Source organism: Chiloscyllium punctatum, chromosome 48 (assembly GCF_047496795.1).
Source record: "Chiloscyllium punctatum isolate Juve2018m chromosome 48, sChiPun1.3, whole genome shotgun sequence".
Lineage (NCBI taxonomy): Eukaryota > Metazoa > Chordata > Chondrichthyes > Orectolobiformes > Hemiscylliidae > Chiloscyllium > Chiloscyllium punctatum.
In genome coordinates, this window is record NC_092786.1 from 45,894,886 (window position 1) to 45,906,105 (window position 11,220).

The following is an 11,220-nucleotide window of genomic DNA, read 5'->3' on the forward strand; positions in this document are numbered from 1 at the left end:
CTGTGACATTTTTGACTGTTGAAATAGACGGTGACCAGGTACACATGGAACAGCTTAAACAATTAATGGGGACTTGGGAGGGAGAATAAAAATATCAAAAACGGCACACATTTGGAGCAGTATGTGTAAACTAGAGTAGATACTATATACAGTATCTGCAGCAGGGAAAATGCCAGATGGCATTTGTCTTAAATTTGGGTAGAAGTAGTGAATAATACATGAAGTCTGTACCACAATTATCATAATTGAGCAGGAGGATTTAGAGGACCAAATTTTAGGGGAGGAACAGTGTCAGAGGAATATTTACTTTTCTTCATTTAGAGTCATAGAGACGTACAGCATGGAAACAGACCCTTCGGTCTAACCTGTCCATACCGACCAGATATCCCAACCCAATCTAGTTCCACCTGCCAGCACCCAGCCCATATCCCTCCAAACCCTTCCTATTCATATACCCATCCAAATGCCTCTTAAATGTTGCAATTGTACCAGCCTCCACCACTTCCTCTGGCAGCTCATTCCATACACGTACCACCTCTGCGTGAAAAAGTTGCCCTTTAGGTCTCTTTTATATCTTTTCCCTCTCACCCTAAACCTATGCCCTCTAGTTCTGGACTCCCCGACCCCAGGGAAAAGACTTTGTCTATTTATCTTATCTGTGCCCCTCATAATTTTGTAAACCTCTATAAGGTCATCCCTCAGCCTCCCACGCTCCAGAGAAAACAGCCCCAGCCAGTTCAGCCTCTCCCAATAGCTCAAATCCTCCAACCCTGGCAATATCCCTGTAAATATTTTCTGAACCCTTTTTCAAGTTTCACCATCTTTCCGATAGGAAGGAGACCAGAATTGCACGCGATATTCCAACAGTGGCCTAACCAATGTCCTATACAGCCGCAACATGACCTCCCAACTCCTGTACTCAATCCTCTGACCAATAAAGGAAAGCATACCAAACACTTTCTTTACTATCCAATCTACCTGCGACTCCACTTTCAAGGAGCTATGAACCTGCACTCCAAGGTCTCTTTTTGTTCAGCAACACTGCCTTGGACCTTACCATTAAGTGTGTACGTCCTGCTAAGATTAGATTAGATTACTTAGTGTGGAAACAGGCCCTTCAGCCCAACAAGTCCACACCAACCCGCCGAAGCGCAACCCACCCAGACCCATTCCCCTACATTTACCCCTTCACCTAACACTACGGGCAATTTAGCATGGCCAATTCACCTAACCTGCATATTTTTGGACTGCGGGAGGAAACCGGAGCACCCGGAGGAAACCCACACAGACACGGGGAGAATGTGCAAACTCCATGCAGTCCGTTGCCTGAGGCAGGAATTGAACCCAGGGCTCTGGTGCTGTGAGGCAGCAGTGATAACCACTGTGCCTCGTGCTGCCCATTTTTGCTTTCCCAAAATGCAGCACCTCGCATTTATCTGAATTAAACTCCATCTGCCACTTCTCAGCCCATTGGCCCATCTGGTCCAGATCCTGTTGTAATCTGAGATAACCCTCTTCACTGTCGACTACACCTCCAATTTTGGTGTCATCTGCAAACTTACTAACTATACTTCTTATGCTGACATCCAAATCATTTATGTAAATGACAAAAAGTAGAGGACCCAGCACCGATCCTTGTGGCACTCCACTGGTCACAGGCCTCCAGTCTGAAAAACAACCCTCCACCGCCACCCTTTGACTTCTACCTTTGAGCCAGTTCTGTATCCAAATGGCCAGTTTCCCCTTTATTCCATGAGATCTAACCTTGCTAATCAGTCTCCCATGGGGAACCTTGTCGAACGCCTTACTGAAGTCCATATAGATCACATCTACTGCTCTGCCCTCATCAATCTTCTTTGTTACTTCTTCAAAAAACTCAATCAAGTTTGAGAGACATGATTTCCCACGCACAAAGCCATGTTGCCTATCCCTAATCAGTCCTTGCCTTTCCAAATATATGTACATCCTGTCCCTCAGGATTCCCTCCAACAACTTGTCCACCACTGAGCTCAGCCTCACCGGTCTATAGCTCCCTGGCCTGTCCTTACCACCCTTCTTAAACAGTGGCACCACGTTTGCCAACCTCCAGTCTTCTGGCACCTCACCTGTGACTTGATGATACAAATATCTCAGCAAGAGGCCCAGCAATCACTTCTCTAGCTTCCCACAGAGTTCTTGGGTACACCTGATCAAGTCCTGGGGATTTATCCACTTTTAACCATTTCAAGACATCCAGCACTTCCTCCTCTGTAATCTGGACATTTTGCAAGATGTCACCATCTATTTCCTTACAGTGTATATCTTCCATATCCTTTTCCACAGGAAATACTGATGCAAAATATTCATTTAGTATCTCCCCCATTTTCTGTGGCTCCGCACAAAGGCTGCCTTGCTGATCTTTGAGGGGCCCTATTCTCTCCTTTGTTACCCTTTTGTCCTTAATATATTTGTAAAAACCCTTTGGATTCTCCTTAATTCAATTTGTCAACACTATCTCATGTCCCCTTTTTGCCCTCATGATTTCCCTCGTAAGTATATTCCTATTTTCTTTATACTCTTCTAAGGATTCACTCGATCTATCCTGTCCATATCTGACACATGCTTGCTTCCTTTTTCTTAACCAAACCCTCAATTACTTTAGGAGAAAGTGAGGACTGCAGATGCTGGAGTACCAGAGTTGAAAAATGTTGTGCAGGAAAAACACAGCAGGCCAGGCAGCATCCAAGGAGCAGGAGAATCGACGTTTCGGGCATAAGTTGTTCTTTAGTCATCCAGCATTCCCTATAACTACCAGCCTTCCCTTTCATCCTGACATCAATATACTTTCTCTAAATTCTTGTTATCTCATTTCTGAAGGCTTCCCATTTTCCAGCCATCCTTTTACCTGCGAATGTCTGCCTCCAATCAGCTTTCGAAAGTTCGTCAAAATTGGCCTTTCTCCAATTTAGAACTTCAACTTTTAGATCTGGTCTATCTTTTTCCATCACTATTTTAAAACAAATAGAATTATGGTCTCTCGCCCCAAAGTGCTACTCCCACTTACACCTCAGTCACCTGCCCTGCCTTATTTCCCAAGAGTAGGTCAAGTTTTGCACCTTCTCTGGTAGGTACATCACATACTGAATCAGAAATTGTCTTGTATGCACTTAAGAAATTCCTCTCCATCTAAACCTTTAACACTATGGCAGTCCCAGTCGATGTTTGGAAAGTTAAAATCCCCTACCATAAATACCCTATTATTCTTACAGATAGCTGAGATCTCCTTACAAGTTTGTTTCTCAATTTCCGTCTGACTTTTAGGGGGTCTATAATACAATCCCAATAAGGTGATCATCCCTTTCTTATTTCTCAGTTCCACCCAAATCACTTCCCTGGATGTATTTCCGGGAATATCTTCCTTCAATACAGCTGTAATGCTACCCCTTATCAAAAATGCTAGTCCCCCTCCTCTCTCGCTTCCCTTTCTATCCTTCCTGTAGCATTTGTATCCTGGAACATTAAGCTGCCAGTCCTGCCCATCCCTATGATATCCCAGTCCCATATTCCTAACCATGCCCTGAGTTCATCTGCCTTCCCTGTTAGGCCCCTTGCATTGAAATAACTGCAGTTTAATTTATTAGTCCTACCTTGGCCCTGCTTGCTCTGACTATTTGACTCACTTCTGTTCTCAACTGTGTACCAGTCTCAGATTGATCTCTTTCCTCACTATCTCCCTGGGTCCCACCTCCCCACCCTCCCACCCCCTCAGTCACCCCCCACCCCCACCTTACTGGGTTAAATCCTCCCAAGCAGTTCTAGCAACTTTCCCTGCCACTATATTAGTCCCCTTCCAATTTAGGTGCAATCTGTCCTTGTACAGGTCCTACTTCTACCCCAAAAGAGATTCCAATGATCCAAAAATGTGAATCCTTCTCCCATACATCAGCTCCTCAGCCATGCATTCATCTGCTCTATCTTCCTATTCCTGCCCTCACTAGCTCTAAGCACTGGGAGAAATCCAGATATTACTACCCTTGAGGACCTCCTTTTTAAATGCCTGCCTAACTCTCTGTAATCTCCCTTCAAAATCTCAACCTTTTCCCTTCCTATATACTGGTTCCAATGTGGACAATGACCTCTTGCTGGCCCCTCTCCCCCATGAGAACATTCTGCACCCTCTCTGAGACATCCTTGATCCTGGCACCAGGGAAACAACACACCATTCTGCTTTTTCTCTGCTGGCCACAGAAACATCTGTCTGTACCTCTGACTACAGAATCCCCCAACACAATTGATCTCTTGGAAGCCGACGTACACCTCGTTGCAATAGAGCCAGTCTCAACACCAGAAACTCGGCTGTTCATGCTACGTTCCTCTGAGAATCCATTACCCCCTACATTTTCCAAAACAGCATACCTGTTTGAAATGGGTATATCCACTAAAGACTCCTACCCTAGGTGTCTACCCCTCTTACCCTTCCTGGAGTTAACCCATCTATGCGACTGTATCTGAGACTTTCCCCCCCCTTTCTATAACTGCCATCCATCACATACTGAATTAATTGGATACCATGTCCAGAGGTACCAGAGTTCCGAGAATACCTTAACAAATGCTATGAACTGTTCCATCCTGGATTGCAGAGCAACAGAGAGACAGTGAGGTCTGCAGATGGTGGAGATCAGTTGAGTGTGTATTGCTGGAAAAGCACAGCAGGTCAGACAGCATCCAAGGAGCAGGAAAAATCAACGTTTCGGGCCAGAGCTTTCCTGATGAAGGGCTCCAGTCTGAAACGTCAATTTTCCTGCTCCTCGGATGCTGGCTGACCTGCTGTGCTTTTCCAGCAACACACTCTCAACTCTGCATCGCAACTGAGCCAATTCCTTTAACTGGATGTCAATACCTGGATTTGGAGTATAAATCCTAAATCCACATCAGTAATCCTGGAGTTCTGAGGCAAATTCAGCAAGTTTACTGTCTCAGCCAGGAAACCAGAGCATTGAATGAAACCCGTGATATATGCTTCAGTGTCTTAATGGATTTTTTTTGTCCACTTAATTATAAGGAGAGTTTGGATTTCCATTTAAATTATTATTCTGGATTATTTTCATTTTCCTTTCTATTTCTCCTGTAATTCCACAAGGGCAAGAACTGGATATTGAAACTACAAATAGTATTGGTCAATAAGCCTGCACATAATTTAGAACTTTCAACACAGGAGAAACATTAAGTAACAAAAAAAAGTAAGACTGTAAAGCCATTTCAACATGAGAGGGAGAGACAGTAACCTTAACATTTTCCTGTGCTCAGTAATAGAAAATAATATTTTAAACTCCTGTTTGTGCATTTTATTTGTGAACTGTATGCCAAAAACTAATAGATGAATTTCAAAGCCCCTTGGTACACAGGGTATGGTCCAAGGAAGAAGTTTAGTTTATGGTAAATATTCGAACCTTGGAGATTTCAGAATGGCTGCAAAACAACACATTTACAAGTTCATCTTCACAATAATCACACAACTGTGGTGCTGGCAAGGAGCAGTAAGCAGTAGTCTTCAAAGCAACACGTGATTCTCCTCCATTTTTGTAAGAAGCATTCTTGCAAAAAAAAAAGCCTATCTGTGAAAGGTTGCAACTCTTGCAATGACTGAGTACCCCCACCTCTTCCCTCAACCATTGTGCAATCATCTCCCTGTGGATTGCTCTTCATTTAGCTAAATTAAGATTTCTTGGAGATTGTTTTTAAAAGGTCAGAAAATCATTTTGAACTATGTACAAGAAACCAAGTAAGATGTTCACAAAAGTGAAAACTAAAATTCATTTTTATTCCTGTTCAGAACATAAGTTTCCAAAATTATGTTCTGAGCCTTCATCACAGTAATCATACATTAGGTAGTATGCAAAGCTATTTACACTGAAATAAGAACAATAAGAGTTAATTCTATAAGAATCTTTATGATGTATTGGAAGTTAAATAATCCTTCTGGATCTGGAGATCTAGACTTTACAATTCGTTATTTTGACTTACATGTCTATTGTTAGTGTTAGCTGTTGTCATAATGGTCCAAGCAAATTTTGTGTGCTGTGTACAATCAAGTACTCACTGTTTAGCCAATGCAGTCTTTATGATATTTGCTTTCTTGGGGTCCCAGTGTAAGTGTAAATTCTGCAATGCTTCAGATTTTGTCTGATGCTTTCTCCTGTGGTTTTCAAGTCCACATTTGCTGCTGTCATCCTGATTCTTGATTCAATACCGTACTCCGCTCTTAAAAGCAATATCATGACATTTTAATCTGCTGCAGAATGAACATGAAAACAATGGTCCCTTCAAGAGTGAACTAGGACATGCTCAAGAGATAAGGGAGCAACTGATGCTCATTGGAGCATATATCCAAAGGGAAAAGGTGAAGACTGCAAATGCTGGAAAGTCAGAGTCGAAAATTATGGTGCTGGAGAAGTATAGCCAGTCAGGCAGCATCTGAGGAGCAGGAGAGTCGACGTTTCAGGTCCTTCATCAGGAATGTGGGAAAATGGGGCTGAGAGAGAAATAGGTGGGTATGAGGGAAGGTAACAGGGAATTTGATAGGTAGATCTGTGTGGGGCGGTGATAGTGATAGGTCAGAGGGGAGGGTGGAGCAGATAGATGGGAAGGAAGATGGACAGGTAGGACAGTTCAAGAGGACAGTACTGAGTTGGAGGGTTGGATCTGGGATGAGGTTGGGGGAAGGGGAGGTAAGGAAACTGGTGCAGTCGATGGACATGCCGTGTGGTTGAGGGGGTCCCAATGCCGAAGATGAGGCATTCTTCCTCCAGTTGTCGGGTGGCTGGGATTTGGTGGTGGAGGAGGCCCAGGACTTGCATGTCTTTGGCAGAGTGGGAGGGGGAATTGAAGTGGTCGGCCACAGGGCAGTGGGGTTGTTTGGTGCGTGTGTCCCAGAGATGTTCCCTGAAACATTCTGTGAGTTGGTGTCCTGTCTCCACAATGTAGAGGAGATCACATCGGGAGTAACAGACACAGTAGATGAGGTGTTTGAATGTGCAGGAAAATCTCTGCCGGATGTGGAAGGATCCTTTGGGGCCTTGGACGGAGGTGAGGGGGGAGGTGTGGGCACAGGTTTTACACCTCTCGTGGCGCAAGGGAGTGTTTTGATGGTGGGTTGGTGTGGGGCATGGACCTAACAAGGGAGTCACTGAGGGAATGGACTCTGCTATGTATCCAGCCTCCTATTTATGTCTCAACCACCTCCTGCCAAAGACAAGTCGGTCAGGACTGCAGAGAGCAAACTGGGGTTTGTATTGAACTATCAGAAGCAAATAAATAGTTGTGAAGCGTAGATTGATTCTTCCTCTTGTAAATGGATGATTAAGCGATATAACGATGGAATTTCTGTTTCCTCTCCGAAAATGGAGAGCCTCTGAGGCCTTTGCTAAAGGTTAGTGGGTGTTGGCTACATCATTGAGAGTCCTAGAACGTTTCAGCACAGGTTGCAGCCTGATATGTGTGCTATAGTCTATTAATACATCAACTTGGACAATATTCATAATGATCCAGTTGCAGAAATGTTCCGGTCATTGTGGAATCCAGCTATTTCAGATTAGCTGTGACCCTAGTTAACTGAGTATAGACTACACTTCAGTGACTAGGTTTATAACTTGCCTCACACTGAATGATCCAATATTGAGTGATAATACTGCCTTAAGTGTTTGGAGTCTTTAAATTGTGGTTTGAAAATAAGTTGGAAGGTTAAAAACCAAATGCTGGGTGTGTCCCCAATTGGTTTATTTTCTCTGATTATATTACATGTAATCAAGGAACAAGAGCAGGTCACTCAGCCCCTTGAACTTGACCTGTCATTCAGTCAGATCATGGCTGATCTAATGGAAGCTTCAAATTCCTAAACACCTCTCATCCCCTTGAAACTTCAGGTTTCAAAAATGCCAATTAAAGACTGAGCACCAGCAAAAGTTTGAGATTTATTTTGACATTCAACTTCTTAAACCTGATATTTAGAGGTGATGTTGCATACCCATGTGGTAGGTGGGGCTTTAATCTGGGCCTTCTGTTACAAAAGGTAGGGTCACTACCACTGTACCAGTCTTGTGAACCTCCTATAATTTCCTTGCAATGATGTTTTTATATTAATTGAAATGGGAGAGCCTCCAGAACCCCATACTGAGGAGAATCAGTTTTTGACCAAATGGTGTAAAGTATTTTAATGCTAATATGTCATTGTGGATTCATAAATTGCCTAATTTCATAGCTAATTGAAAAGATGGTAGTGAGTTTTGAGAAGATTTGTAGCTCAGGTTAAGGTTCTGGTAAGGTTCTGGATGTAGGTTTGTTCACTGAGCTGGAAGGTTGATTTTCAGATGTTTCGTCACCATACTAAAAAACATCTTCAGTGAGCTTCCAGATGAAGCACTGTTGGTGTTTCCTGCTTTCTATTTATATGTTGGGTTTCCTTGGGTTGGTGATGTCATTTCCTGTGGTGACATCATTTCTGGTTCTTTTTCTCAGGGGTGGTAAATGCGATCCACAATGTGTTTGTTGGTAGAGTTCCGGTTGGAATGCCATGCTTCTAGGAATTCTTGTGCGTGTCTCTGGCATGTCCTAGTATGGATGTGTTGTCCCCCCCAGTCGAAGTGGTATCCTTCCTTATCGTATGTAAGGATACTCGTGAGAGAGGGTCATGTCGGTTTGTGGCTACTTGATGTTCATGTATCCTGGTGGTTAGTTTTCCTGGTGGTGCCTGTTTGTCCAATGTAGTGTTTGTTATAGTTCTTGCATGGTATACGTAAATGACATTAGTTTTGCTTGTCTGTATAGGGTCTTTCAAGTTCATTAGCTGCTGTTTTAGTGTGTTGGTAGGTTTGTGGGCTACCATGATACCAAGGGGTTGGAGTAGTCTGGCAGTCATTTCTGAGATACGTTTGATATAGGGAAGAGTGGCTAGGGTTTCTGGATGTGTTTTGTCTGCTTGTTTGGGTCTGTTACTGAGAAATCGGCGGACTGTGTTCATTGGGTATTCCAACTGGAATTCTATCAACAAACACATTGACTTGGATCCCATTTACGACCCACTGAGAAAAAGAACCGGAAATGATGTCACTGCAGGAAATTACATCATCAACCCAAGGAAACCCAACATATAAATAGAAAGCAGGAAACACCAGCAGTGCTTCGTCCGGAAGTTCACTGAAGCTGTTACCAAGTGTGGTGACGAAACATCTGAAAATGAACCTTTCAGCTCAGCAAGCAAACCTACATTCTAAAAAGATGGTGTTTAATTAAAAGTTGAAGTGACTTAGTTCAGTGCTTAATGGCTTATTAAATGGGATTTGTGTTTCCACAGACAAACTTATGAACTGCTATATTCAGGTTTATATGAATTGTCAAGTGAAACACTTGCATGATGCAACTGGACTTTTGCATATAAGATTTTGAAATTTATATTTCTTTGAAAATTCTTGTTTTGAAAGTTTATAAGCAGTTCAGAGAGCTTCCTATTCACTGATTGTTCTGATTTCCTACATATGGTCAAATATTAAATGGGATGAAAATGCATGGTACAACAAGTACGTTAATATTAAAATCATTCAAATAAAACTTGTTAGTCTGTTACTTTTCAATCCCATATATTGTACAGATTATATTAGAAATTCTATACCTCATTTCTATTTGATGGTTAGTAAATATCAATTGCTTCACAGTTTAATGAATCTAATCTGTGCTTATCGTCTGCCTATCTAAAGTAAAGTAGATAGTATGCAGAAGTTGTTAAATCTATCTTTTAATCATTCATGGTAACTACCCACTTCTAAGAGTAGTTTACTGAAAATAAAATCAGAAAATTGATCCCAACTCAGTTTATGGGAGTGATTGTAAAATTGCTTTAACGAAAACCAAAGTTGTAATATTGAGTTTTCATGCCCTCTATGTTAAGGAAATATGATCAGAGCTTAAGCACAAGTCATCGAGACTTATGGGAAAATATGGATCAATTATACGTAGGGAAAGGTAAATAAAAGCTGTGAGCTATAACAAACCATATATGTTTATGTGGAGAGAAATATCCTGGACAAGGTTCAAGGAGACCCTTTATTTCTGATTTTCAATTTTCAATGTAACTGATTGACTAGATGGGAACAAAAGAGAAGCAAGTTCATTAACCACAAATGGAAAATTAAATATTAGTTGTACAACTATGATAAAGCTATGTCACAACAGCTCAAACTTGCAACATATTAGTACGTGGCATGTAGAGAATTGAGGACACTTCACATGACCTAGATGAAGGACAGGAAGTGTCACCAGCTGTAGAGCCTCCAGTTCCAAATTTCAAAACTCTAAAGTTGTGGCTGGAGCCATTGTCATCCAGCCATGAGGCCTTAGGTTAAGTGGATGACATATTTGGAGAAAGGGCCATACTATAGTTTGGGCATTTAGGAAATAGGTGACCACTATTCAGTCCCAGATAACCAGTTAGATATTGCAGGACTCCCACACAAGAATCTGCTTTCCATTATGGATATTGGTGAGGGTGATGGATCCTTAAAGGAATGCAGCAAACATCAGGCCTGTGGTAGACCAGTTTGTCACCTGTACAGGAGGAAGAGTGGAACAGCAATAGTATCAGGCAATTCATTAATTAGGAGAACTAACAGGTGTTTCTGCAACTATAGACATAAATCCAGGATAGTGTGTGGCCTCCCTGGTGCCAGGTCAGTGATGTCGCAGATTTTCTACATGACATTCTTCTCAAGGAGAGTGATCAAATGTCATAGCACTGGTTAAAAAGCTTCAAGATTGACCCTGTGGTCAAAGTTTATGGAAAAATATACAAGATTAAGCAAGTATGATCTCAAAAAAGTAGTGTTCTGGATTGCTTTCTTTGGCCCATGACAGTGAGTGCAGACCCTTTATTTCAGCTTGTTACCAACCCTCAATGTTGAAACTATTAATTTTCAATAATAACTGATCATCCAGATGGGAACAAAAGAGAAGCAATTCATTAACCGTAATTGGAAAGTTAAATATTAGTGGTATAACTATGATAAAGCAATGTCATAACAGGGAGGATTCCTGATGAAGAGATTAAGCTCGAAACGTCAACTCTTCTGCTCCTTGGATGCTGCCTGACCGGCTGTACTTTTCCAACGCCACACCTTTTGGCTATGTCACAACGGCCCACCCTTGCAACATACCAGTATGTGGCATGCAGAGAATTGCTAACACTTCGCATGA